Genomic DNA, 26,348 nt, shown 5'->3' with positions numbered 1-26,348 from the left:
ACATATTTCGTTCTTTCTCAGGTTGTTTCAGCTTAGTCCCAACAATACTCTCCGCTGGAGGCAACGTCTGCACACAGTAGTAGTAGAAAAAAGACATGTCAAGATCTAACTACGAACATACCCGTAGTGCAGATAACATTTATCATAAACGATTACGGCATTGTCATAACAGGACAGTAGACACATATAGTCTTTCGGACATTTTATCAAACACGTCATGACCACTGACTTCCAATATATCAACTTTTGTATCAGAAATGATGTATTTCAATATATAAACTAACGTCATGAGAGAGAGAGACACAGAGAGAGAGAGAGAGAGAGAGAGAGAGAGAGAGAGAGAGAGAGAGAGAGAGAGAGAGAGAGAGGGTTATATGTGCACAACGGATGCGCCAGCGAGGAGCGAGACGACGACAACCACGCACGACTGCGCCAACGATGGAGTCCCCGTGGGTTGTCTACCCCCTCCAAATTTCTGATTCATAATTCTAATCACCACCCGCGCACAACAAAGGTTGTTTCTGCCCACGCGTCTAGTTTGAATCACAGGTGACTCGCGCGAAAGAATACGAATACAAATAGTTCCTGAATACTATCGAATACGAATTTTACAAATGGCCACGATCAAAACAAAAAAGTAGTATTCAAAACATAAACATGACGAAATTATCACATAATTTTACTTTTCTTGCGTAATCAAAACAATATTCAATAAAAAAAAGAAAACCAACAATGATGAATTCTAAATAAATTGGATTGAGACATGTTCTAAATCTAAATGTCAACCAAAACTAGAAGTTTAGAAATATTGTTCCCTAAACCCGAACCAACAATGATGAAACGTTACTTCATTAGTGAATTAAACACGAATAATGAGAGAGCTAGCTGAATGTGCCTAATCTAACCATATATGCATGGTCTGTGCAATCCTTGCCTTCTATATGAGAAAACATGTCCATCGAGTCAATTACAATTCATTGCGACTTGTCTTGAAGATCAAACTAATTATTTCCTTTTGGAAAAAATGTAAAATTAGTCTATACAGTTACGCTGATTCGTCAAGCTTGAAGTGGTACAATAATGTTTTAAGAGTTTTTTGTGGTATGTTAAAATAATAAATAAGTTCCTGCCGTTAACTTTCGTCCAAAATCTTAAAGAATTCTGTTAATGTATCATGTTAGATCAAATTATGTAATGACACATGTTGTCCATAATAAAAAAAAAAAAAATATATATATATATATATATATATATATATATATATATATATATATATATATATATATATATATATATATATATATATATATATATTTAATGCTAAAAGAGGTGTGACTTGGCCTCATCTTTTGACCAAATAGAAGGTAACCAAGGCCTTGAAGTGGGTCGGCCAACCATTTTCAGTGGAAACCTCGTCCAAAACTTTTCAATGGGATCGAAGTCCCCTGGCCTAAGCTCCCACAGAGTATCTGCAAGCGAAAATCAAGCAAATAACTACAAAAATTATTCAAAAGAACCGAAAAAAGACAACAGAGCTGGATGCAACCAAGCTAGCTAGGTAGGGACTATGCCTATAATCCAATAAAACCAAAGGGAATAAGGGATAAATGTTAAACCTACCGTGGAAGCTGCCCATATGTCAGCACAGTCAGCTCTCAATACGGCAGCATCAACTGCATATGAACTATGAAGCCACATTGACAGTTGGTTGTGTGGCTTCATATGCAGTTGATGCTTGTAAAAATTTATGGACTTTATTCACTTTCAAAAGATGTTTTGAGAGAGGAGGAGTGTCTATGACTTATAAAGTGTCTAAATTATGTATCTCTTGGCAATATGAACACTTTAATACGCCCCCCTCACGTGTGGTAACTTTTGGCCAAACACGTGTTCAACCGAAGGGTAAATGCCCATCATCGTCCAATGAATCTACTCTGAAACTATGTAAAAGTTCATGTACCTTACTCACTCTCAAAAGATACCTTGAGAGAAAATGAATATCTATAACTTATAAAGTGCTTAAATTATATATCTCTTCACAATATAAGGCACTTTATCAATAAAAATGTATAGAGGAAAGAAGCATCTGATGCCCAGTTGGACAATAAGCATCAAATCGTACGTAGTTCTTACGCCCCTTGGATATCACCTGCCCCGGCACTCCTTGTCAAGAGTCCTAGTCTACTTGTCAAACATCCCTTGTCAGCTAGACTCAAAAAGCTTCAAACCTTGTAGATGTTGTTTTTTTTTTTTTTTTTTTTTAAAGATCAAACCTTATAGTAGTTAAAAGCACGGGCAACAAGTGTAATGCACGATCTTAAGTACGATTTTATCAATTTTATTTTAAAAAAACTTCTTTAAAATTATGTTAGTGGTAGGTAGATACATTTGAAAAAGAATCTAGTCTGTTTATAAAATTTAGTACATTAATTTGAGTACTTTCTTATATTTGTAAAACTTCTTTTAAGACTTTTGGTTCTAATAATAAATCCAAACCACCAAATAAACATCATATTTGATCAAAACTTTAAAGATTAGGACCTTTTTTTTTGTGTGGAAATTATCATCGTCTAATTATTTTAATATCTTGAAACTAAATAATTTTCCATCTGTAATTTCTTCCTCTAAAATCTTGATATCTTGTGCATTATATTGAATTCTTTCCATATTTCAATTGATAATGTTTTTTTTTATTATTTTATTTTTATCATAATTGGGGCCTTCATTAAAAATATTGACTAATCGTTTTTTTTTTAATTAATTGAGGGCCGGCCTTTAAAATTGTTGTAAGTATTTATGGGCCTTATTCCATTCCATTAGTGGCCTTAAGCAATCTCCTTTAATATGTGGTTAATTAATTTGTTGATCTTAATTAACTGGATGGGAGAATTTATCCGGCTTATCTTCAATATCAATATACCTCCAAATTTGAATAAAATATAAAATAGAAAGGAAAAACAGTGAAAAGAAAATACAAGAGGCCGGTTTGAGGTAGTTCGGCACGTCCGCCATTCCAATTTGTGGTAATGGTCACAGTTGAGCATCGCACTCAGGATGGAAAAGTAGGCGAATTTGTTCGTTACACTTTACAGACGAATTGGGATCCAACCCCTCGCCTTCGGGTGGAGATGTTCGATCCGAAGCTTTTCCCACCTAAAACTGTCCGACTTGAATTTCACGCCGATCCATTGTATTTAGTCCATTTTGAAGCTTTCACTGCCGTTCACTCAGAGACTTCCTTGATTTCCGTTATCTTCCAGACGTCGAGAATGGCTGGCGAAGGAGAGGGCCCAGCGATAGGAATCGATCTGGGGACGACGTACTCCTGCGTGGGTGTGTGGCAGCATGATCGAGTGGAGATAATAGTGAACGATCAGGGCAACAGGACGACGCCGTCTTGTGTTGCCTTCACTGACAAAGAGCGTTTGGTCGGTGAGGCAGCCAAGAACCAAGTGGCCAGGAATCCCATAAACTCCATCTTTGGTAATTTTTAGTCTATAATTAGCCATATTTATTTAGCTCTTTTACGTCCAAATTTATGAATCTCTTATCCGGTAGCTAGTATTTAAGTAGTAATAAAAAAGAACCTGGCTGTCTCTACCCACATCTGATTGCATTCTTCTAGTTTCATCCAAAAAATGGCGGAAATTGAAGCTTTAAATTTTGATAGGAATCGAATTAACGGAATGTTTGCCTTTTTTCTTTTTATTTTAAATGCATTCTTGGTCGGAGGATTTGGAGGTTGTGAGAAATAGCTCTACGAGGTTTTTTTTTTTAAAAAACAAATAAATCTTTAGTGTTAAAAAATTGAGGAGTGTTTGGTGTTATTGTTTTTATACAAGAGGTGTACAAGAAAATAAAACTAATAATTTTTCTAAAATTTTTAATAGAATCCATTATATGTTATGTCAACACTAATTATATTGTGCCATATGTGACTTATAATAATAATAATAATAAAAAAACAAATTAGTAAAAAAGATGGGGATAATTGTATCATTGGTTATTGGAGTTGGCCTAAATTACAAATCACTCCCTGAACCAATTTTTTGTTTACCAAATTAACAGATTCCATTAGTTTGCAACGTCATACCCAATAAAAAATCGACACGTGTCCATTACAATAAAAAAATATAAATAAATAAAACTTTAAATATATATATTTTTTTATAAAAAAAAAAAAAAATAGAAAATAGCAAAGGGATGGCTACCGGGGGTGGCTTGGCCATGTATGGGGGTGGCGCACGACCTCCCCTAGGCCTGGGGTGGCCACGTGTCGATTTCTTATTATGTATGATGTGGCAAACTAATAGAATATGTTAAGTTGGTAGACAAAAAACGGGTTCAGGAATGATTCGTAATTATGATTTACCACAGGGATCCTTATCAACTTTTTGTATCATAGACTGTGATTTGTAATTTAGGCCAACCCAAAGATGGTGGTGCAATTATCTCAAAAAGATAAAAAAAAAAAATAAAAAAATAAAAAAATAAAAAATAAAAAATAGTGGTGCAATTATCCCAAAAAGATAAAGGAAAACAACTAATTTTTTTCTTTTTTCTTTTTTCTTTTTTTTTTTTTAAAAAAAAAAAAAAAAAACCGTAATAGAGGGGTTCGAACATAGCAGTGGCGTTCAGTGCCGCAAAGGGGGCAACCAGGCGTTGGAGAATTTGGAAACAAGTTCCAGGCAGCCTCTTATCTTTCCTGGTTCTAAGACCATGCACAGTGGGTCGTGTAAAACCCACTGTAAATCTACAATACATAAAAAAAAAAAAAAAAAAAAAAAAAAAAAAAAAAAAAAAAAAAAAAAAAAAAAAAAACCCCACAAAAAGGCTCCTCCATCAGCTTCTCTATCCCAAAGCTAGTCTAGATTTGTTGAAGATTTGTTTATTTGTTATTTCTCTCCTTCGATTCCTTCCCAATGCAACACCTATTTCCCTCCACCATTTATCTACTCTCCCGCCTCCCTCTCTCACTCGCTCATGGAGTTTGCTTGCCTCCAACCAAGGAAGTCGATCGTCTATGCTGTATCCAAATCTTTACTCTAAAGTCGGCGTCACCCAAGAAATCAATTTCTCTGACATATTAATTACTCTCACATGCCTCTCCCTTTTCAAATTCTGTAATTGTAGACGTTCTGTTTTCTCTGGGATTTCTTTTCTGGGTTTGTTCTTTGTTTTGGCTGGTGTTGAGAGTATTGGGTTCTCATTTGGAAACCCATTTGGCAGTTGATTTTTTATTGTGGTTCTGGTTGGGGGATTTTAGGTGGAAATTTGTGTTTTTTCTTTATGGGTTTTTGTGGGATTTTGAACCACCATTGGAATTTGGAAGGATGGGTTTTTTTTTTTTTAATCAAGTTTTTATGGATGAGGTGTGTGGAGCTTGAGGGTTTCAATCGTTATGGGAATTTTGGGGCTCTGATCCGGAACCTATTGGGTTGTTGACTTGTGCAAGCTGGTCCTGGTTGGAAGCTTGAGGATGTGTAATCAGAAGTACGTGCTTTGGCATTTGGTTCAGGATCAACAGCTTGGCATTGTTGCGGAGAGAACCCAGTTTTAGTCACCCATTTAATTGATTTTCATTTCTGGTTCACCATCTTTCTTTGATACTGGGTTGATGACGAATTCACTGTGGGTTGATTTTGATTTTGATTTTCTGGTGAGTTGATTATGGTGTGGTGAATTATGGTGTCTATGTGATAATTCTGCATTTTCTCTGTGTTTGATGTTTTCGGGTTTTGAAGCTTGAGCCGGTGAAGGTCGACTGGGTTGAGAGACATGTTGTTGTTTGATGAAATGCCTGTGAGAGATGATTTTGGGTTTGTGAAGAGGAATGGATATGAGGTTTTAACAAAAATAATAAAAAATAAAAATAAAAATAATTATTTTAATAAAATAGATAGAAATTTAGATAATTGGTTGGAGGGTAGTTTTAAAAGTGGTCAGTTAAACCAGCAAAAAGTGGATTTTAAGTATCTAGAATAGATGGAAATTTAAATCATCCATTTGTGAATGCTCTAACCAATGTCCCATCTTTGATTCTCCATATAATTAAGTCCGGCCACTCGGCCAGCTAGCTTTGAGAAAGATTAATTACAAGGAGATTAAATAGTACTTACCCCAAGCAAAAGCGGGTCTTCTACCCAAGCTTGCTTCCATAATAGTTCCATCTAGATAGTACTTTGCTTTTATAATCATAGCGGCCAAGGTTTCTGTATTAGTAAGGAAGTTTAGCTAGCAAGTAATGTTGTATTTAAACATTCTAGCTCAGTCTCTCAATTACAAACCACCCGAAGACTTCGAAAAACCATTCTTTTCCCCGCCCATCCGATGAATCTTTGATTCTTTCTCCTTTAGCCCCACCAGAATTTAAGCATTATCAAACTAACTTTCCTACAAAGTTTCTTTGGTAGTTGAAAGACATTCATGTTGTAAGTTGGAATTGCTTGAATCACTGCTTTTAAGAGGACTTTATTTCTTGCTTAAGAAAGGTATGTGACCTTAATTCCAAGTAATTCTATCAAACTATTCTAAATTTGGTCCTCGATACTTAATTTGAAGGCCTTGATTTTGGATTTTTCAATCAATGCTAGTAATCCCAAATAATTCTCATAGCTATACGTTGATTGTATCCCAACAATTGCCAAATTTTGTACCTTAACATCCTCTTTGCCCGATTTATTTGTGCTAAATTGCATTTTACATCATTGAATAATTATAAAACTTACTAAACTTATAACCATTCACCTTCGTGACATTGCTAAGTGTTTTATATTTCACATCACCGTTGAATTTCAATCCCAAAAATGGATGATCTTGACTAACAAAGAAATCAAGAAAAGTTGATTATATAAAGTGTTCTAATTTTTTTTTTCGAAAACTACATTTAACCTTCCAAACTAACACACATTTTGTAAAGATACCTTCAAACTTTTAATAAGGTGTTATTTAGGCTTCTCAGACTACCATTCATTTACAAGTTATACCCTTCATTAGCTTCTGGCGTGAAAATGGAAGGAAAATCGATCACGTTACATGTGTACGTGTTAATTTTTACTTAAAATATCCAAATTACTCCTAAAAAATTGTATAAAAAAAATGTAATTTAAAAAAAAAAGGGAAGGCTAAGGGTCTGATTGATCAACCCTCAGCCTTGAGGGGTGGCTGGGATGCATGGTTCAACCACCCGTGCGACTTCCTCTTCTTTTCTTTTTTAAATTGTATCTTTAGTTTTCCTTTCTTTATATATATATATATATATATATATATATATATATATATATTAATTTTAGAGGTAATTTGGATATTTTAGGGAAAAATTATCACAGTACTAGTTGGTGGGTCATGCGTATAACGTTCTCCTCGTTATAAAAAAAAATGTTGAGTTTTCTTTTTTAATCCTTTGTATTTATTAGAGGTTTGGACCTAAAAACTATAAATCTAGATGTCCAATTTCAATTCAAAACTCAATCAAGAGCTGAAAAATGCACTTTCTTTATGATTGTTTTGTTATAAAAATAATAACAAATAAAATAAACTAACAACCAATCATATGCTAGTATTGGAAACTGTTACATATATTTCACAATTCACATCATCATCGAATTTGATCTTGGCCCAAAAAATAGATGATCTTGACAAAAATAAATCACTTCTTAAGAAAATTGGTCATATAAATTGTTTTACTTTTACTTACGAGGCTACATTGATCTTGTGTCTGTCTTTCATTCCAATTCTTAATATGCCGGTTGGTTTTTTTTTTTTTTTTTTAAGGTATATTGAATGTACTAACAACAAAAACTCCTTTTCAAACCCTAAATATTGTCCAATGCCATGATAACAATTTGCTAGTAAAAATAAAAAGGCATGCCAATTATAAAAACTCGTCAATATTGAGATTCGCTGCTTCTTCTACTTTAGTCTTGTTGAATCATTTTATCCTTTTTCTCTTATTTATTTTACAGATGCAAAACGGTTGATTGGTAGAAGATTTAGTGATTCCTTAGTTCAAACGATATCAAGCTTTGGCCTTTCAAGGTCATTGAAGGTCCTACTGACAAGCCAATGATTGTGGTCAATTATAAGGGTGAAGAGAAGCATTTTGCTGCAGAGGAAATATCATCCATGGTCTTAAAAAAGATGCGTGATATTGCAGAGGCCTACCTTGGCACAACTGTAAAAAATGTTGTAGTCACTGTCCCGGCTTACTTCAATGACTTACAGCGTAAGGCCACAAAGGATTCTGGAAGCATTGCCGGACTTAATGTTATGCGAATAATCAATGAACCAACGGCCGTAGCCATTGCTTACGGTCTTGACAAGGTGGCCATTAATAAGAAAAATGTATCGATCTTTGATTTGGGTGGTGGTACTGCAGATGTCTCTTTACTTACCATTGACGATGGTACTTTTGAAGTGAAAGCCGTTGCTGGAGACACTCACCTCGGAGGTGAGGACTTTGACAACAGAATGTTAAAGCACTTCGTTGAAATATTTAAAAGGCAACATAAGAAGGACATTAGTGGAAATGCCAAAGCTCTAAGGAAGTTGAGAACTGCTTGTGAGAGAGCAAAGAGGATTCTTTCTTCTGCATCTGAGACTACCATTGAAGTTGAATCTTTAGATAATGGTATTGATTTCTCCTCAAGTATTACTCGTGCCAGATTTGCGGAACTTAATATGGACTTGTTCAAGAAGTCTGTTGAGCTTGTGAAAAAGTGTTTGACTGATGCTAAGATGGATAAGGGAGGAGTCCATGATGTCGTTCTTACCGGTGGTTCTTCCAGGATTCCCAAGGTGCAGCAGCTTTTGCAAGACTTCTTTGATGGAAAGCAGCTTAATAAGAGCATCAATCCAGATGAAGCTGTGGCTTGTGGAGCCGCTATTCAAGCTGCAAACTTGGCTGGTATGGGTAATGAGAAAGTTAAACACATTGTGCTCTTGGATGTTACCCCTCTGTCCCTTGGAACGCAGATCCTTGAAGGTGAGATGTCTGTTGTGATTCCGCGGAATACCGCCATTCCCACCAAGATGGGGAGGTACTACACTACCGTTAATGACAACCAAACTTCTGTTTTGTTTGATGTTTATGAGGGTGAGAGAGTAAGAGTTGTGGATAACAACTGGCTGGGAGAATTTGAGCTTTCCCCCATTCCTGCAGCACCCAAGGGTGTCGCTAGTATGAAAACATGCTTTGAGATTGATGCCAATGGTATCTTGAATGTTTCTGCCGTGGAGAAGACTAGTGGCGTAAGTTATAATATTACAATTACAAATTACAAGGCTTCGCTATCCACCGAAGAGATTCATAGGATGGTCCTGGACGCAAAGAAATTCGAAGTTGAAGATGATAAGCACAGGAAGAAGGTTAACGCTAAGGAAGCTTTGGAGAACTATGCATACAAAATGAGGAGCATTATATTGTCAATGATAAGGAGATTGGTGACAAGGTTGACGCTGCTGGTAAGGAGAAGATTGAAGCTGCTATTAAGCATGTGATTCGCTGGTTAGGTGGTAGCCAGCATGCGGAGGCAGATGAGTTTGAGGACAAGCTGATTGGACTCGAGTTAATCTGCAATCCCATCATTGCAAAGATATCTAGACGACAATAAGTAATTGACCAGCTCCTCTCATAAAAAAGATGACAATTATTTTGATGATGACAGCTAGGACACTAGAGTCCGTTATAGCACCTTATTAGTGCAATGGATACAAGGAACTTTATATTGAGTATCCCGACTTTATTTGTCGAGACTTAATTTTGTGTATTTTTGTTGCCAGTGTGTGTTTTGATGTGGCTTTGTTCGGTAGCAGTTGGAAAATTTGAAATATGATGTGTAATTTATGGCTTTGCCATTGTTGATGCGAATGTTAATGTTTCATTGCGTTTTAGAACAACAACTTTGAGTATATGTCCGCTCCGATGATAAGGTTCAATGATGATGCGAAACGTTGATGTTTGTGGTGGAATCGAAGTAAATCCTGACCTGGATTTTGGGATTCTAAATAAATTGGATTGAGGCATGTTTTAAACGTCAACCTAAGCGAGATGTTTCGAAATATTGTGCCCGGCCTAAACCCCAGCCAACAATGATGAAACGTTACTTCATTAATGAATTAAACACGAATAATGAGAGAGCTGAATGTGCCTAATTAATCTAACCATGGTCTATGCAATCCTTAATTGCCTGCTATATGAGAAAACATGTCCATCGATGAATTGCTACTTGTCTTGAAGATCAAACTAATTTTCTTTTAGAAATAATGTAAAATTAGTCTATGCAATTATAGTGATTTATGAGGAGCTTTATGTGGTATAATATTGAGTTCCTTGTGGTATGCTAACATAACAAATAAGTTCCTACTATTAACTTAATTTCGTTTAACATCTTGACGAATTTCGTTAATGTTTCATGTTAGATCAAATTATGTAATTAATTCCCTGGCCTAAGCTCGCACAGAGTATTTGCAAGCAAAAATCAAGCAAATAACCACAAAAATTATTCAAAAGAACCGAAAAAAGACAACAAAACTTGGAGGCAACCAAGCTAGCTAGGGTTATCCAATAAAACCAAAGGGAATAAGGGATAAAAAAGTGTAAAGGAAAGAAGCAGCTGATGCCCAGTTGGACATTAAGCATCAAATCGTACGTAGTTCTTATGCCCCTTGGATATCATCTGCTCTGGAACTCTTGTCAAGACTCAAGAGTTCCAGTCAAACATTCCATGTCAGCTAGACTAGCCTAGACTCAAAAAGCTTCAAACCTTGTTTTTGTTTTTTATTTTTTAAGATCAAACCTTGTAGTAGTTAAAAGCACGGGCAAGTGGGCAACAAGAGTAAATGCACGATCTTAAATACGATTTTATCAATTTTATTCTTAAAAAACTTCTTCACACAGAAGCAGTTGTTTATGTAAGTGGTAGGTAGATACATTTGAAAAAGAATCTAGTCTGTTTATAAAATTTAGTACATTAATTTGAGTACTTTCTTATATTTGTAAAACTTCTTTTAAGACTTTCGGTTCTAATAATAAATCCAAACCACCAAATAAACATCATATTTGATAAAACTTTAAAGACTAGGACTTTTTTTTTTTGGCTAATAATAAAAAAAAAAGGACATTTTATTTTTTTTGCAAATTATTCGTCTACTGATTTTAATTTCTTGAAACTAAATAATTTTCCATATTTATTTTCTTTCTCTAAAATCTTAATATCTTGCGCATTGAATTCTTTCCATATTTCAGTTGGCCGGTACTAATTTTAATTTTTATTTTATCATAATTGGGGCTTCAGTAAAAATATTGACTAATCTTTTTTCATAATTGAGGCCTTCAAAATATTTATTTTATATAAGAGGTCTTAATTGTACTGCTAAGTATTTATGGGCCTTATTCCATTCCATTAGTACCTTAAGCAACCTCCTTTAACATGTGGTTAATTTGTTCTTAACTGGATGGGAGAATTTATCCGGCTTATCTTCAATATCAATGTCAACCATCTCCTAGTATCCTACTCATTTCTAATCAAGTTTTAAATTCATCATCGGATTTGTAAGAGATAATGTGGGTCTCACAAATCCAATAATGAGATTGGTAGGAGATGACTTTATATCATTTTTCTATACTTAAAAATTTATCTTTTCATAACAGTCATATTTTCAAAAAATTTTCTTTTCTCAATGGTCATATTTTAAAAAACTCTTTTTTCTTTTTCTTCTTTTATTTTTATTTTATTATTTTATTTTATTATTTTTTTTTTTTCTAATGGCCACATTTTTCAAAATTTGTCTTTTTCTACCTATCATATTTTTAAAAAAAAAAAAATATTTTTTTTAACGTCTATATTTTTCAAAATTTGTATTTTTTTAACAGTTATATTTTTAAAAATTCGTGTGGAGAGAATGTACTTAAGAGGAGAAAAATGAAGAGAGTAGAGAAAATAATAGAATAAAAAATGTTTATATTTTTATTTTCTTAACGTTTGGTGAATGTGCAATGTTCACTAAATTTGGTAATCATTATAACAACTCAACAATTTTTTTTTTTGCTAAAATAACTAGTTGAATATTGGTAATTTTTTACTCAAACCAATCTAACTAGTTGGTAACATAAATTAGCTATAACTAGTTGTAGTTGATCCATACAAACTAATCTAATAAAGTGATATATGTCTTTTAACATGTAAGAATCACATATTTTTTAATAGCATATGATTCTTATAATTTTTTTAATAGAATTAATAAAAAAAAATAAAATGGGAAAGTACTCATATCCCCCCAAACTACCAATTGTGTCAATGTTCCCCTCAAAAAAAAAAAAAAAAAAAAATTGTCAATGTCCCCCTAAGACCAACAAAAAGAGAAAAATGACCCAAATTTTTTTTTTAATAAGACAAAAATATCCTTATAAATTAAAAAAAAAACGAAAAAAAAAATTAAAATTAAAAAAACGAAAAAAAGAAAGATTTTCAAAAAAAAAAAAAAAAAAAAACTGAAAATAATAAAAACAATTTTTTTTTAAAAAAAAAAAAACAAGTTTTTTATTTTTTATTTTTTGTATAAATTTTTGTAATTATATATATATATATATATATATATATATATATATATATATATATATATATTTTAATAATTTTTTAGTTTTTAATTTATTTTAATAATTTTATGAAGAATATTTTTGTCACTAGAATAACATTGAACATTTTTTGATAATTTATGACAGGACATTTATACAATTAATAGTTTAAAAGATATTAACAATAAAATGATAATTTGAGTGTCACATGTACTTTATATATATATATATATATATATATATATATATATATATATATATATATATATATATATATATATATATATATTTCATAGTAAGAATTTAAAATTAATGAATTTAACGATATACATAATGCCAAAAAGATAGAAATAGACTTAGGTATCCGAATTTACTCAACAACCTAAAAAGTAAAAATTGATAGTGTTATTATATATATAGAAAGAAAAAATGAAAAAATAAAAAATAAAATTGATTGATCTGATACAAAATAGAAAGAAGTTTTAAATTTTTTTATAAAAATTATTAAATTTATCTTATAGTGTATAAAAATGAAGTTGACTTTTTAAAGAAAAAATAGAAAAATAATTTGCCAGCCTATACCGGTTAAGCTAACATGATGCTTGGCGTAAGAGTCATAAACTAATCCCTTATTTCAGGCAATCCAAACTTTATATTCGGAGTTATAACCGGCCGCTAATCGGTAATCGGGTAACCGGTTTGGTACCCAATTGGAAATAACCGGTAACCAGCTCTACCGGAGGGGTTACTAGTTTTAGCATTTTTGTATACCGGTTTTAACCGGTGACTTGGTGTATATATATATTCAAAAAAATTTTAAAAAAAAAAAATTAAATTTAAAAAACTAAAATAATAAAATTACTAAATTAGCCTTGGCCCTTAGATTTTACTTTGATTCTCATTCTTTTCCTTTCCACCGAATCCGCCTCACTCAATTCTCACGCATTCTATATCTGTGCCTCAGCCCTCAGCCGTCAAGTGTCAAGACCATAGTCCATTTGAGGTTTGGCTCTGAGGCTCTCTCTTTGACTTACTCATTGCATTCTTCACTTCTTTTTGGTATTTATAACTTTTTCGTCTGAAAACTTTTGTTATTTGTATAATTGTAGTGCATCTGTTTTACCCTCTCCTTGTGTAGATTTGAGTCATTTGAGTGCTCGAAGAGATATAACTGATGCAGGGAGAGAATATGAGGCTTACCAATCTATTGCAAACTCTCAGTGTTTTTGCCTTGGTGTCAAATAGACATTCCGAAACTCTCATATGTTATTTCTATTCTTTAAATTTCCTTATTTTGCAGAATAATTTCTAAGATTTGTGAGCCAAATCATATATTGGAAATGGCAGATGAGGAGTTTGACTAAACCGCTTATTGATATACTGATAATTTGTGCTGACAACAAATCATTTTCTATTTTTCTGATGCCATTTTCTATTTTGTATGTGTATTCTTATGCTTATTAAATTCATTGTTTTAAAATTTCAGTACCTGGTCTTAATAACCGGGTATTAACTAGTAACTGTCAGTTATTATAAACTCGGTTAACTACTCAGTTACCAATTTTAGCAAATAACCGAAATCCAACTTCGAGTTTTTACCCCTACCGTCTATCTAGGTTTCCTTGGTCAACGTTCAGTTCACACCTAAATGTCTATTAAAAAAAGAGTGGAGAGCATTACAGAGGGCCAGACCGGAAAAGTTCACTGTTATATATAGTGGGCCACAATCCTCTCTGATATTGAAGCCCAACTAAAACCCGGGAAATGAATTCCTGTACTATGTCCGCATTCCAATACCAAGCGAAACATTCAAAGAAGAAACTACGAGAGATCATACAAATTCCAAACCAATACACGGAAAGTACACGGAAAGGTGCACAGGCACGGACCAAAATCGGCTTTCTACAGTAGTCTGCAAGTTCCGATTGTATGTTGTATTCTTTTGTCATTCAACAATTACAACATAACAGAGCATTAAACGTCTGCCTTCTAGAGAGATCTGAGAGTCCAGAAAAAAGAGAGAGAGAGAGTCTTCAGTGAATTTTCTGTCTGGCCGGAGGAGGGATGCCTCCATCCTCCCGGTTGTGCTTTTTACTTCTCTCTTAGCCTTTTGAGCTGTAAAGATTTTGTTCCTTCCGGTTTGAACCGGTGGTGACTGATTTTCCTTTAGCTCTTTTGGGCTATGGTGGCTTGTGTTTATTTTTGGTTTTGTTGTTTCTTTCTTCTGGTGTTTTGGTAGTGAGATCCAACTCAAGAAGTCCGGTTTAGGGAGTGGCTGGCTTCCGGTGTCGTCGACAAAGTGTTTTGGCGGGTTTTAAGTTTGTTTTCTCTCGGTTTTCGAAGCCAGATTTACGCACATCAGTCGACTTTTGCTAGACACGCGCCACCCAGCTGTGTTCCCCGTCATCTTTTGCCCCTACTGCCGGGAGCTTCAGCCGCGTGGTCCACCGGAGATCGGTGCATGGTTCTCACGCGCCAGAGAGTTTTTACGCTCTGACTGCGCGTGAAGGCCACGCTCCGTCGTTTTAAGCCGTGCTTGTCGGCGCCTGGAGTCTATGGCGTCGGATTTGCTGCTGGGTGCTTCCGGTGTCGGCGCGTGTTTTACACGCGCCGCTGCTCCGGCAGAGTGTTGGCCATTTCTCCACTGCCGGCTTCCTGCTTTGGGTGTTTCTGCTGTTGTGTTGTGCATTCTTTTGTTTCTCTAGTACAATCTGTCTTTGTATTGCTTAAATTTTACTGAAATTTTTAGTGGCTAAATGCTAGATAGGCCCTCTTTTATTTTGAGAGTGTGCGTTAATATAAAGAGAGGCTTCAATGTAATTCTTGTAAGGTTTGGGTTTCTGCTAAGGCAGCTGTTTTTTAAGTCAGATCCTTCTGACTTAGAGTTGTAGGGGTCTTGTACCTCCTTCTCATGATGTAAGCCTTTGGGCTTTTTCAGCAACATATTGGGTAACACATGCTACTTTGTTCAAAAAAAAAAAAAAAAAGATATTATACAATTAACTTATTTATTACATATATAAAGTAAATATCTATACTAATTATTATTAAAATTTTATTATTTAAGCTAATTAGATAAATTAACTCAAATCATACACACACACACATTACATTACATTATAGATATAGATATATATATATATATATATATATATATATATATATATATATATATACAAAGATAATTCTTTTTTATCTTTTTAAATAATTAAAATGTTATCATTACAAAGTTACGAACTTATACGAGTCAAACTGAGTTTATATGAGTTCGGCTTGAGAGTGGCCTGAGGTGCATTAAAGAAAATTGAAGAGTGTTGAGTAGATCAAGTGCCAGTCTTTTTATTTAGTCTTAAATTCTAATTTAAGATGCTCTATTTTAGGGTTTAAAATCTAGAGTGCTACAGAGGACATTAACAGTAAGGTGATAGTTTGAGGGGGTTATGTTTATTTTTTCCTTTATTTTACCATTTTGACAACATGGTAGTATGGTAGAGTCTTGGGAAGGATGGAGGTTTTTTTTTTTTATTTTATATATATATATATAAATACAGCATTCATTTATTAAGGAGCAGGGTTACAATGAAGATCAAGAGGGGCAAGCTTTCCAACAATAAACCCAATATGAAAATAACAGCACAAGAACATGAAACACCAGTCAAGAAATGGAGAGGCGCGTTTGAGGGTGAAGCTTTCTGAAGTTGACAGATCTTGTTTTGAAAAACAAAAGATCTAAAAACTTCAAGAGGAGGATTGCTAGTTTGGAGAAGGTGGAAAACAAATGGTCAAAGGTGGAGAAGAAGCCGACAGTTTTGATGGAGAGAGTCTCCAACGAGACGGGTAGGACCTCCAATGAGGTTGATTTAGCCTCAAAAGAGGTGGGAAAAGGAAGGAGAAAGTGGAAAAGGGGAGTAGAGGGGAAGGAGGAGGATGACTTCCACCTCCTCGACAGCCAAGAGCTGAAGAGGGGTTGTCTTCAAAACTAGGGACTCTTTCGGGATCCTACTTCAATGCCTAAATTATATTCTTTAAGAAAATAATGCTTTGTACTTAAAATACTGAGTCGTTTCTGTTTATATTTGGGGTATGTGCCTATTTATAGATAAAGAAGTAGAGTGAAACCTGAATTAGGATTCCTGCTCCTTATTGATCTAGAACTGCTGTCAAAGTTTTAATTGGACTTTGATCCTTTATTATAGACTTTTGATCTGATTCTTTATTAGACTTCTGATCTGATCTCTTATTTGATTTCTGATCTGATTGGACCCTGAGTCTTATACCGATTCTACCGGGAATAGGACTACTGATAAAACTATACTTGAACTAAGAGTCCTATGCCAATTCTATCGGGTTAGGACTGCTAATCGGATTATGATTCTTACTTCAATTTAACTTAGAGTAGAGTCCTAATCTAAATTTATTGGGATAACTAATACCTGGTTTCTCAGAAATAGCTGTTAAGTGTCTATCTCCCGAGATTTGACTTCCCAGAAGTCTTGATGTCTCGTCCTTGGACCGAGTTGAGTGGAATTTATTCCCAACAATGTATATTTTCAAAACTAACGGCTTTTCTTTTAACAAGCCAAGGAGAAAACAAACAAGTGATATGTTTGTGGTGGAGTTGAAGAAAAACCTGATCGCTGGACTTTGGGAGTGTATGTTTCCCCATCTACGATACCGCGCGATCGAGTAACCTCTCCTGAAACTCCATTTATAAGAAAATTATTTATTAATTTCATCAACACAATTATTTTTGGATGTTAATATAGCTTCGGATTTCCAATAACATGTACGTGTTCCAAGTTATGTGCAATATACATGCTCGAATGACTTTCTGTAAAATTTTCTATATATTCAATTATTCAAAATCTGTGTAATTATTTAAGTGGAAAAAGTTCACGTACTCCATAAGACTACCAAAAAATTGTTAATATTTTCAATGCCACCAAAAAAAAAAAAAAAAAAAAAATGACTCAACAAACTTTTCAGCAACATGGTAAAAAAATAAAATAAAAAGAAGGATATTTTATTTGCTTGAATGTTTTAGCATGACACTCCCAAGTAAATTACAGAAACAGATTTGGTAATTACTTTTCCAAAATGTTTCTAGCCGTTCGTTCTTTCCAGTTGGGTTTCTTGCAAATGCAGTTTAATCTTCACAAACAGTTTTCATACAAATTGAAATTCTAAGTAAATTGGATTGATGCATGTTACAAATGTCAACCTAAACTACATGTTTCGAAATGGGAGAGCTTAATGTGCCAAATCTAACAATGGTCTATGCAATCCTTGCCTGCTATATGCGAAAACATGTCCACCGAGTCAATTACTATTAATTGCGACTTGTCTTGAAGATAAAACTAATTTTCTTTTGGAACAAATGTAAATTTAGTCTCTACAATTAACTACGCTGATTTGCAATAAGTTTCATATGGTATATGCTATAAAAGTGTTATGATAACTATTTGTGTTATGCTAAAATAGCAAATAAGTTTTTACTATCAACTTCTGTCTAAAATTTTGACGGATTCCGTTAATATGCCACATGTTAAGTCAAATTATGCAATGACACGCATCACCTATATATATATATATATATATATATATATATATATATATATATATATATATATATATATATATAAAACTAAAAATTAAAAATTATTCTTTTTTCTATAAAAAAAAAAAAAAAACAAAAAACAAAAAAAAATAGGGTAGACGAGCCACCCATTGCCAATGAAAGTGGCTTAGCTTTCCTGTTGGCCAAATAGAAGGTGGCCGAGTCCTTGGTTTCTACGCGATAGAACCTCCACAGCTACACTCCTTGTAGGCCATATAGAACATAAGGCCTCCACATTATCCACTATATCACAAGTAATATCCTCAGTCTCAGCTCCTTCCAACTCCCAAATACAAATCTACTGAAAATTCACGTTCCTAGCAACATCAAAATCCACATTTTTCATGTCCGACCTCTACTTAGCAGCCCCTGCCACCTGAAAAATGAAAATCCTTTCCTCTTCCACATAGGCCGGCCGGTCAGAGGGGAGGCCGATCAACCTCTATGGCCTTAGAGTGGTTCGACTATTCCCATTTGGCCAAGTTACACCCTTCTTCAGGCCTTTTTTTTTTTTTTTCTTAAAAGAAGGGTATCTCATATTACACACATGGGTTGATTTCTTTGTTGAGATATTATAAAAAGAACTTATTGGAATTTAGATATTGAATTTTCCATACTATTTGTTCTCAAACAATAAAGAGAAAAAGATTTCAGAGTTCTTGTTTTCAAACAAGAAATATAAAGAGATTGAGTACTTGCAAAAATTAGAGAATAGAATAAAAGAAAAAAAGAGTAATCAAAGAATTAAAGAATATAATACCTTTAATTTACCTTTCAATTTGAGATAACACTACAAAAAACCTTACAATTTGCCGCGTGTCTACAGTACCTGTTACTGTAGACATGCGTCCAATTAGCCACGTGTATACAGTACACGTGGCTAGAAGGGGGCGCATCACAGTTGGCCGCGTGTTTTTTTTACACGCGGCCAGTTGGCCGCGTGTATTTTTTACACGCGTCCGATTGGCCGCGTGTATTTTTTACACGCAGCCAATTGGCCGTGTGTATTTATTACACGCGTCCAAGTAGCCACGTGTATTAAATACACGTGGCTAATTGTTTTTATTAAATATATATATATATATATATATATATATATATATATATATATATATATATATATATATATATATATATATTAATATATGTATATATACATATAATATAATTGGCCGCGTGGCCTAAAGCCACACGGCCAGAATTTTCTGAATATATATATATATATATATATATATATATATATATATATATATATATATATATATATATATATATATATACGTATAATATAATTGGCCGCGTGGCCTAAAGCCACGCGGCCAGAATTTCTGAAGGCAGTGGCGCGCGGGAAATGTCCCGCGCGCCCCTGAACAAGAGTTTCAAAACGGAAAAAAAAAAACCACTACAAATATACACGTTCTCTCTCTCTCTCTCTCTCTCTCTCTATCGCTCTCTCTCTCCTCGATCTGTAGACTGTATCGCTCTCTCTCTCTCTCTCACGGTGTGTTCTCTCTCTCTCTCTCTCTCTCTCTCTCTCTCTCCGCTCTCTCGCTCTCTCTCTCTCTCTCTCTCCTCTGTATCGCTCTCTCTCTCTCTCTGTCTCTCGCTCTCCCTCTCTCTCTCTGTATCTCTCTCTCGCTCTCTATATCTCGCTCTCTCTCTCTCTCTCTCTCTCTCTCTCTCTCTCTCTCTCTCTCTCTGGCTCTCGCTCTCTCTTTCTCTCTCTCCCTGTCTCTCTCTCTCTCTGTATCTCTCTCTCTCTCTCTGTATCTCTCTCTCGCTCTCTGTCTCTCGCTCTCTCTTTCTCGCTCTCTGTCTCTCTCTCTCTCTCTGTATCTCTCTCTCGCTCTCTGTCTCTCGCTCTCTCTCTCTCTCTGTCTCTCTGTCTCTGTATCTAGTTCCATGTCTCTCTCTCTATATCTCTCTGTCTCTCGCTCTCTCTCTCTCTACTGAACTTGTTCGTACGTGTGTTTTCCTCTTCTTCTTTTTTTTTTCCCAGTTATTATATTTTTTTTCCTCTAAAAATAAAGAACTAAATTAAAAATACAATCAATTATTTAAAAAATAATTAAATACAGATTTAAATTAAATAAAATTTTTTTTTTAATTTTTTTTTTTAAAAAAAACATATTGCCACGTGTATAATAATACACGCGGCCAACAGTTGGCCGCGCGTATTTTAATACACGCGGCCAATTGGCCGTGCGTATTAAAATACACGCTGCTAATTGCGTAGTTAGTCTCACCCGGGTCCACCGCGTGTATTTACGTGGCCACTTGCACGCGGCCAACAGTTCGCCACGTGTACAGTGACCGTACACGTGGCGACCTGCAAGTGACGAAAAACAATTTTTTTTGTAGTGTAATAGTTGAAAGTTTGAGGTAACACCGTATGAGTTACTCTCCCATCACAACTCAACGTATACAAGTGTTCAAAAATCGACGATCTGAAACAACAGATAAGAAGTTCAAAAATCAATGGGTTTGTTGAGTTATCTGCTTCTGTTTGATTTTGAACTTCAGATGAGTCTCCCACGGTTTTCACATTATTATTATTATTATTATTATTATTATTATTATTATTGTTTTTTATTTCCGTATTTTTCTTGAATGAAATAGTATTTAATTGCAAAAATACTGAGGCCTCGTTTGGCAATGTTAAAGTGTCCCATATCGTTAAGATTTTCTTTATCTGGGTACTTTATAAGGCATTGTGTCCCCTCCTCTCTCAAGGCATCTTCTGAGAGTGAGTAATGCCCATGAACTTTTACATGGTATCAGAGCCACAGGTTTCTTGCGATGATGTGTCTTTCCCTCTCGTTGTTTTCCACTTGTTTGGCCATTAGTTGCCACACGTGAGTGGGCTAAAGTGTCCTACATCGTTAAGATTTTCTGAATAATGCCCATGGACTTTTACAGGCAACCCCCTTTTTTTTAATGGTAGTAAGCTAGAAATGATTAATGTGATATAAAGTAGAAATAGTTTATATGGAAAGGTGAAAAAAAAAAAAAATTATATTGTAAAGGGTTTTTTTTATTATTATTATTTAAATAGTAACAAAAAATTGTTGATGTGATATAAAAAGTGAAAAGAGTTACAATGTTGAGTGAAATTTTTTTTAAAAAAAAAAAAAAAAAAATTGCTGTGTATTTTTTTTTAATGTTCAGAATTACACAAGTTTTCTAACTAATTTGTATTGAAATATAATAAGTATTAGTGTATCACACCGACAATATAAAAATTTATGCTAACTTTCTATTAATGTTTCGATAATCACAATACAAGTTTTCTTTTTGCTGTTTTTTTTCTTTCTTTATATTTTTCATTTTAAACTGCATTTATGAGAATAAATTTTAGCATGTTTTAATATATAAATATATAGATTAAACTAAATTTTAGCTTATTGATCAAGATTTGAAGTGGTGGAATGGACAATTAATTACGGCTATTTTCGTGAAGGATGAAGTTGATATTATTTTAAAAATTCCTTTAAGTCGATATGATGACTTGATGATATGGAGGGGGACTACGTACTACGGGGAATTTTTCAGTTCGAAATGCTTATCATATGGAAAAAGAAAGGGTCACTACAAAAAAAAAAAGAAGCAAATTTTGAACGGTTTAAAACCGTCTAGGATATAGCGTCGGTAAATGAATTTCTAGACGGTTTGGACAAAACCGTCCGGAATTCCAGACGGTTTGGCCCAAACCGTCCAGACTTCCTCTACTTTTTTTTTTTTTTGGGGGGGGAGGGGGGGGTTCACTTTATATTAATATAATTGATTATATAATTAAAAACTTGCATCAACAACGGATCAGTGGCGTGTTTTATCCGGCAATTTCCCGTCGATCGAACGGCCACGGCGGCTCGAATCCGACGCCTCGGGCTTGCGCTGCTTGGGTTTGAGCGGGACTGCTCTGCCTCTGGCAGGATAGGGCTAGGAGGGACCGTCGCCGTTGGTGACGAACACGCAGAGGTCGAACGGCCTTGGAGGGGCGTGGGAGTTGGGGAGCGTGGAGATGCGGCGGACGGCTGGGAAGAGTGGGCCAGGGAAGTGCGGCATGGACCCCAGGGTCGGTAGATCCGGATAGAGGGACAGAGTCGTCATCGTCGATCTCTCCCTCAACGCGCAGTCAGATCGATCTCCTCCCTCCCTATGACTCCTTCCCTCTTCTCCCGATTTGATGCCGTCACCACTCTCGCCCCGATCGCAGATCTGCAATGGCCGGTTGTGATGTTTCAGGCCAGATCGTTTTTTCTTTATACATATGTTTTTTTGGCTGTAAAGGAAATGGGCAGTTGTGATTGTGGCTGTGAGAAAAATTGGATGGATGGGGTTAAATTTGGGGACATCATACAGATCGATGAAATGGCAAGGAAAAAAAAAAATTCCTACGGTTTTAAATGAAACCGTCTGGAAATGAAATTTTATGGACGGTTTTCACCAAACCGTCCATAAAATTCTCTAAGAATAACATTTATAGATGGTTTTGGATGAAACCGTCTATAAATTTCTAGACGGTTTCATCCAAAACCGTCTAGAAATGTTAAATTCTAGACGGTTTAGTTAAAACTGTCTGCAATTTTATGGACGGTTTAATAAAACCGTCAATAATAAATTTTTTACAGACGGTTTTGAAAAAACCGTCTACAATTATTTTTTTCTAGACGGTTTTAGAAACTGTCTAGAAAAAAAACCGTCCAGAAATGCCTTTATTTTTGTAGTGGGTTGAAGCTACTCATGGTAATTGTTCGTACCAATCTGACCTTTATCTTATCTGAAGAGGATATGGGGAATGAAAGTACCTAATTCTCTTAAAAACCTTTTATGGAGGGCCGGCCTGCCATGATATTCTTCCTACAAGGGATAATCTAAAGCGTAGAGGTATTGATCTAGACCCTTCGTGTATTTTTTGTTCTTCTGAACGAGAAATTGTGATGCATATTCTTTGGTCGTGTCCTTCAGCCTCAGACGTTTGGAGGAATTGTGGTAAAAAAATCCAAAAGTGTTCAAACACAAGTAATTCATTTTTGGAGGTTTTGGAGTTTATGTTTGACAATTTCCTTCCTGAGGAAGTCGAGTTTTTTGCCGAGATTGCTCGTAGACTCTGGTTTCATCGAAATGATGTTGTGCATGGTGGTATGTTTTCTCATCCGAAAGACATGGTATGCATGGCAAGAGGGATGACAGTTGAATATTGAAGAGCTAGCCCAAGAACCAGTTCACGTGGAGAGGGATCTAGAGCATCTTGATGTGGCTAGTGCTATAAAGTGGTGTCCTCCTTTTGAGGGTTCGGTGAAAGCAAATTGGGACGTGGCAGTAGATATTAAAAATGGAAAGCAGGGTTTTGGAGCCGGGTAATACTTGAGTGTGGCAAAATTTCCGGAATTCATCAGGAAATTTTGCTACTCAGTAGCAGTGCTCTTTGGAGCCGCAGTTCGGGACTATTGTGGAAATGTGAAAGCGGCTTTTTGTCATTCGGTAAATATTGTGGCCAATCCAGTTGTTGGGGAAGCTCTTGCGGCTTTATTTATGGTGGAGTTTTGTAGGTACAAGGGGTTTTCATCAATATATTTGGAGGTAGATTCTTTACTTGCGGTACATATTAAACACATATTACATCTCTGATTTTATAAACAATTTGAAATATAAAAATCAATTTTTATTTTTATGTCACGTAATAATATTTTTTTTACATTAAAAACAAAAAATACCCTTCAAAACACGTTATTGGGTACTTTAATTGATGATGGGCCTTTTTTTTTTTTTTTTTTTTTTTTTTTTGTGTGTGTGGATAGGTAAGAATTTAATCAACAACTTTCTTCACCTTAAAAGAAAAAGATTTTTAATGGATGCAATGAATTTTGGATGGGGATTGCATGTGTTCAGTACTGAGGAATCTAGTGACTGGTCCTCACAAGGTTTAATTGTCACCACCAAAAAAGGATTTACCTACCACGTTACCATTGTAATGTAAGTGAACCAAATATACTAGAAGTTGGCTTAGTTTGATGGTATGTAACCATCCAATTTGCTTTGTTATTTTCCTTTTATTTTTATTTTCTAAATGAATTTTATTGGACTTCAAATTTCAATAACAGTAACTCATCACCTAAAGCCAATCTTGTATTTAATGATTTTTTATTTTTATTTTTATTTTTATTCTCTAAAAATGTTTTAGAGATTCCATCTCTGATTTTATAGAGTTGTTTAGGCTCTGGTTGAATCACATTTTTTAATGAGATCAGTTAGTTTTCTTCAAAAAAAAAAAAAAAAACTAAAATTAAGGGAGTTATCGTAGTCAAATTTTCTGCAATTTATATACATTCATTCAATGTTGTGTGTGTGATTGTGTCAATATGCTATGCTAATTAATACTTGATTATTTTGGGAAAATACATATTCAATCTCAAATTTCAAACTGTTTTTCAATTGTTGAAGTAAAATAATATGTCTCCTCTTCCATCTCCCATCAATCTCCTATCTATCTTTTTTTCAAATTGGATTTGAAAAAAAAAATAATATAAATGAAAATGAATTGGAGATGAAAAAAATAAACATTTCTCTTATTTCAAATCTCAATTTTCAATCTGTTTTTCAGTTGTTGAAATAAAATAACATGTCTACTCCTCCATCTCCCATCAATCTCCTATCTATCTCTTTTTCAAATATATAAAAATGAAAATGAATTGGAGATGAAAAAATAATCATTTCTCTTATTTTAATCTCATAAAACTATTCGGTAACTAGCTAGTATTAGAAAAGTCATGAATTGTCTACAAACCCTGGGAAATTGAGAATATCTATTTGAATTTGAATTTGACTTTTATTTTTTCTTTTTAGAAAAGTCATCAATTGTTCATGAAAATGTTATCTTTAAATGACACGTACGTTTTGAGCTGCAACAGCTACTCAGACAAAGAGATTGCAAAAGTTGGGGTTCAAATGTTCAATGAATCCACAGCTCAGTGACCCCTCCATTAGGCTTCCTCCAATTCTTGAGGTCGTAAGGGGGGGCTCGAAAATACGAAACGAACTTTTGGCCTCCCTCTTCTTCCTCATTTTCAGCAATCCTGTGAGCAAATGGACCTGACCCCATCAGGGAGAGTTGCTTTGAATGAAGAGATTAGTTTTTTTTTATTATTATTAATCAAAAAAAAAAAATAGAGATTAATTTTTTCTCGGTCTTCGAAATCGGAGGAAAAGCATTCGTAAATATTAGGGATAAGAATCCTCCTTGTATTGAATCCATTTCAAACCTTACTGTGCCGTTCACTCGGTCTTCCTTCACCTACTTCATTTTTGCTCAAGGCGATAAGAAAGAGAGATTTTTTCATGTACCCAAAAGAGAAGAAAAAATAATTGTTTTACGAACATAATTCAAGTTTAATTGGCCTCAAAGATTAGAAATAGCTCGGTTGATCAGAGGATAGGATGGAACTACAGGTTGAGTCAATGTACCCTGCAGTAAAAAAAAAATGAGGAATAGCTCCTCGGTCTCCCCCTGCCATGTCACATGTGCTTTTACTTCATTGTACCTTTGCAGTCAAACTGTCAGAATTTTATGCAATGTAATACCTTTAATTTACCTGTCAATCTGAGATAATAGTCGAAAGTTTGAGGTAACAGAGTATGAGTTACAATCCCATCACAATTCTACACAAGTGTTCCAAAATCAACGATCTGAAACAACATATAAGAAATTCAAAAATCAATGGGTTGTTGGAGATCATGGTTGACTTATCTGCTTCTGTTTGATTTTGAACTTCAGATGAGTCTCCCACGGTTTAGAAATGTTAGAGGTACTAAATCTTTTATTAAAAGATTGGTACTAAGATGATGTGGACCTTATTCATTGGTATCCGTAACATTTATTTTTATTAATTGTTTTAATTATCTCTAATGAATAAGTTTCACATTATCTTGGTACATATCTCTTAGTAAAAGATTTAGTATCCCTAGTATTTCTCTTTGGAAAAAGGTCACACCAGCATCTCAAAATTTGAGTTGAGGTCAAGTAATTTTTTTTATTCTGTTATTTTTTTTTTTTTTTAAGTGAAATGAAAACCAATCATTTTATCATCCAAAATAAATTTGAAAACATTTTCCTCATTATATAAAAATTTTCAATAATTTGACAACATAATAAACATA

General features: G+C 34.4%; 1 pseudogene; it reads left to right on the top strand.

The window, feature by feature from the left end:
* Window positions 1-3,067: 3,067 nt before the first annotated feature.
* Window positions 3,068-9,792, top strand: LOC133862504 (heat shock cognate 70 kDa protein 2-like; annotated as a pseudogene).
* Window positions 9,793-26,348: the final 16,556 nt, after the last annotated feature.

Source organism: Alnus glutinosa, chromosome 3 (assembly GCF_958979055.1).
Source record: "Alnus glutinosa chromosome 3, dhAlnGlut1.1, whole genome shotgun sequence".
NCBI classification, from domain to species: Eukaryota; Viridiplantae; Streptophyta; class Magnoliopsida; order Fagales; family Betulaceae; genus Alnus; species Alnus glutinosa.
The sequence above is the reverse complement of the archived record's forward strand: the minus strand, read 5'-3'. Positions and strand labels throughout refer to the sequence as shown.